The sequence below is a fragment of the Bubalus kerabau genome, chromosome 4 (assembly GCF_029407905.1).
Source record: "Bubalus kerabau isolate K-KA32 ecotype Philippines breed swamp buffalo chromosome 4, PCC_UOA_SB_1v2, whole genome shotgun sequence".
Taxonomy (NCBI): Eukaryota; Metazoa; Chordata; class Mammalia; order Artiodactyla; family Bovidae; genus Bubalus; species Bubalus kerabau.
In genome coordinates, this window is record NC_073627.1 from 135,326,656 (window position 1) to 135,331,058 (window position 4,403).

The following is a 4,403-nucleotide window of genomic DNA, read 5'->3' on the forward strand; positions in this document are numbered from 1 at the left end:
GTCTGCCCAAGAGCAGTTCTTGGACTTTAAGCAGCTAAGCATCAGGCATGCACTTCACCCAGCTGGCTCAAGGAAAACAACTCTGGGGTCTGGCAGGATTCCCTGGTTCCCCGCTCTGTCTGCAGTCCTGACTTGTGACTCCCAGGGACCTCACTTGCTTCTGGATTACTGAAACCTGGCCTGGGTTCCCCAGCAGCCTCTAGGGGCTGCCAGTGGTGGCCCTCTGCTTGATCCAGGCCATTCCTCTTACGAACCCTGCCCAAACACACTTTCATCTCCACCCTCTTCCAAAACTGTTCTCGTCAGTGTCACCAATGAGCTCCATGTTGCTAAACCCAAGGCTCACTCTCCACCCTCATAAGCGAAACTCAGCCGGCCATGCCCTTCTCCCCCGCCCACTTCTTCATTAGCCCTCCAGGACACCACCCTCCTAGCTTCCCTTCCACCATTGCTGGATTCTCTCACCTAATCTGTTTTTCTGGCTCTTCCTCATCCAGAACTCAATACAGCTGTTTCACTTGGATGAATAATACTTATCTCAAACTTAATACATCCAAAGGTACTCACATCTCTCCCCCATGCACCCTCAGAAACCCATTACCCCAACTTTCCACAACTCAACTGCTAGCAAATCCATTTTTCCCATCGGAGTGGAGTGTCAGTCGCTCAGTCGTGTATGACCCTTTGCAACCCCATGGACTGTAGCCTGCCAGGCTCCTCTGTCCATGGGATTTCCCAGGAAAGAATACTGGAGTGGGTTGCCATTTCGTTCTCCAAGGGATCTTCCCTACCCAGGGATCAAACCTGGGTCTCCTGCATTGCAGGCAGATACTCTACCGTCTGAGCCACCAGGGAAGTAGCTGGATCAAAAACACTCTAGCAGAAATTATAGAAGAGTTTCAAGTGTGAATTAGGCAAAGATTTCCTAAATGGTTTACAAAATGTACAAATCATAAAGGAAATACTGATTACATTACAAATAAGGACTTCTCAAAGAAAAAATTATTAAGAAAGTGAAAGGCAGTCAAGAGTGGAAAACAATATTTGCATTTTATATAATCAATGAAGGAATTGTGCCAGGAATACATAAAGAATTCCCAAAGCCAAGAAGAGAAAAAAAGACAGGCCACCCATTTTATTTAATGGGCAAAAGACTTGAACAGGCATTTTACAAAAAATAAACACATCCAAATGGTGAATAAACACATAAAACCCTGCTCAATCTTATTAGTCATCAGGGAAACGCAGATTAAAACCACAATGAGACATTACTGTACCCCAGGCGGAATGGCTAAAATGAAAAAAACAGACAATTTCAAATGTAAATAATGATGTGGAACTGGAGGAAATTGGTATGAACACTGTGTAAAACTGTTTGGCAGTGTCTATTAGAACGAAGTGTATTTGCGTATCCCATGACCTAGAAATTTCACACTTGACATCCATCGAGGGAGAGTGAATTGTCACAACGTGCAGCATCATGAATTTATGTCGTCATTTCAAGAGAGGACATCAGGCAAAAAGACCACAACCCTTATGATTGCGCTACAGAGTTTTAAAGCAGACAAAGACTAATCCTGGTGTTCTAGTGCAACTTCATGGCGACTTTTGGGAAGATCCACGAGGTGACTTCTGGGTACCTGCTCACAGTGGTCAATTTCTGGATCTGGATGGTGGTTAATCGAAAGTATTCACTGTGTCAGACTTTGTTGTTGTTGCTGTTCAGTCTCTGAGTCATATCCGACTCTTTGCAAGTGAAATGTAGCACACCAGGCTTCCCTGTCTTTCACTGTCTCCTGGAGTTGGTTCATTCTTGAGTCAGTGATGCCATCCAACCACCTCATCTTCTGTTGTCCCCTTCTCCTCATGCCCTCAATCTTTCCCAGCATCAGGGCCTTTTCCAATAAGTCAGCTCTTCACATCAGGTAGCCACAGGATTGGAGCTTCAGCTTCAGCATCAGTCCTTGCAATAAATATTCAGGATTGATTTCCTTTAGGATTGACTGGTTTGATCTCCTTGCTGTCCAAGGGACTCTGATGAGTCTTCTGCAGCACCTCAACTCAAAACCATCAATTCTTTGGCGCTCAACCGTCTTCATGGTCCAGCTCTCACATTCATACATGACTACTGGAAAACCCATAGCTTTGACTAGATGGACCTTTGTCAGCAAAGTGATGTCTCTGCTTTTCAACACGCTGTCTAGGTTTGTCAGACTTTACTGTTCTCATTCTCCTTGGAAGTAAAGTCCGAGATGGGCTTTCTATGGGGCTCCGGGCATCACCAAGAGCATCCACCACATCCATCTACCTTTGCACTCATGGTCTGTGTGCCTGCCATAGGGTATCTTTGGGTATCTTTCAGGGTAGGGTATCTTTCAGCCCCATGGTTTATAGCAGTGGGTGGGGACAGCTTGGGAACCAACCCGAAATTCTCATTTGCTCACATCATGCATCCAATCCACACTTTTGTGATTCAAGACAGATCAGGAATCTGACCACTTCTCACCACCTAAATGGCTACAGGAAGGGCTTCCCGACCTGGATTACTGCCTTTGCCTCATTACAGAGCTCCCAGCTTCCATTCTTGCCATCTACAGTAGGTCACAACATACTGGGTAGAAGGATGCCTTTAAAACATGGCTCAGATCACATCCCTCCTCTGCTCAAAGCTGTTCAATAGCTCTGCATTTTACTCAGGGAAATAGGCAAGTCCCTACAAGGCCCACAAGGCCCTACAATGTGATCCAGCCCCGTTATGTCTCCACCATCCTCTCCTTCTTCCCCGTACCCACCCTGTTCCTCTGCTCCAGCCACAGGGCCTCTCTGATACTCCTGGAACCAAGCCCATGCCTGCCTCAGGGCCTGGGGCCTGGCCGTTCCTTGGCTTGCAAAGGCTTCTCCTCAGAGATTTGCAGAATGGAATCTCCCACTTCCTGCCTGAAATCTTGACTCAGCTATCACATCTCAGGGAGCCCCAACCTGGCTACCCACTCCTGTTTGCACCTCCAGTCCCTCTTGCCTCACTGTATTTCTTTTTTCTACAGCACTTCTCTTTTAATATACTACATAATTTACTTATTACATAGTTATTAATTAGGAGATCGGGATTAATATATACACAGTACTATAAATAATTTAAAGGGCCTACTATATAGCTCAGGAAACTCTACTCTTATTCTTAATAACCTATATGGGAAAAGAATCTGAAAAAGAATGGATACATATATGTGTATACTGTTGTTTAGTTGCTAAATCGTGTCCAACTCTTTGATCCTACAGACTGTAGCCTGCCAAATTCCTCTGCCCATGGGATTTTTCAAGCAAGAATACTGGAGTGGATTGCCATCTCCTTCTCCAGAGAATCTTCCTGACCCAGGGATTGAACCTGTGCCACATCTCCTGAATTGGCAGGTGGATCCTGGTGGCTCAGATGGTAAAGAATCTGCCTGCAATGTGGGAGACCTGGGTTCAATCCCTGGGTTGGGAATATCCCCTGGAGAAGGGAATGGCTACCCACTCCAGTATTCTTGCCTGAAAAATCCCATGTATCACAAACCTGCTGCTGCTGCTGCTAAGTCACTTCAGTCGTGTCTGACTCTGTGCGACCCCTCAAACACAACTGAGCACGCACACACACACATAACTGGTTCACTTTGCTGTACACCTGAAACCTATACAACATTGTAAATCAACTACACTCCCATAAACTTTTTTTTAAACATTTATTGATTATTGACATCTCCTCTCACCCCAACACACATACACACGAATTGCATAAGGTGTGGGTCTGCATTGTGCCCCTAGCACCTGGATCCACATGGAATTCCCCTGGCACATGGTGGACCTGATGCAGTATTTGTGGAATGAGCGAGCCTACCCTGCACCCTGCTCTTGGGATGATGTGCAGAGTCTGGCCCTCCCACACTGCTGCTCTGTTGGGGACCCTCTCTGTCCTCACATCCCACACTATGGGCCACATGCCCCATCAGATGTTCTGTATATCAGCCATTCAGTCTGACTTCTTCCTTGGTTCTGGAAAGTGCTTTCTCCACATTACTTTATAGACCATCCCTACATTCAAGAATGGGCTTCCCTGTTGGTTCAGATGGTAAAGAATATGCCCCCGCAATGCGGGAATCCCGGGTTTGATCCCCAGGTTTGGAATATCCCCTGGAGGAGGAAATGGCAACCCACTCCAGTGTTCTTTCCTGGGAAATCTCATGTACAGAGGAGCCTGGCAGGCTACAATCCATGGGGTTGTAAAGAGACATGGCTGAGCAACTAACACTTTACATTCAAGGCTCTAGTTAAGCGTTGAGCATGTTTTAGGCAGCTTTCATACTCCCCACAGGCCCAAACAGTGCCAGCCATGGAGTAGGTGCCCAATAAGTATTTCAAGAAGA

The 4,403-nt window shown here is 46.3% G+C and overlaps 1 non-coding gene across 1 annotated transcript; it reads right to left on the reverse strand.

Annotated features, from left to right (window-relative positions):
- Nucleotides 1-783: 783 nt before the first annotated feature.
- Nucleotides 784-855, reverse strand: TRNAC-GCA (transfer RNA cysteine (anticodon GCA)). Its single transcript has one exon. It is a non-coding gene; the product is annotated as a tRNA-Cys (tRNA).
- Nucleotides 856-4,403: the final 3,548 nt, after the last annotated feature.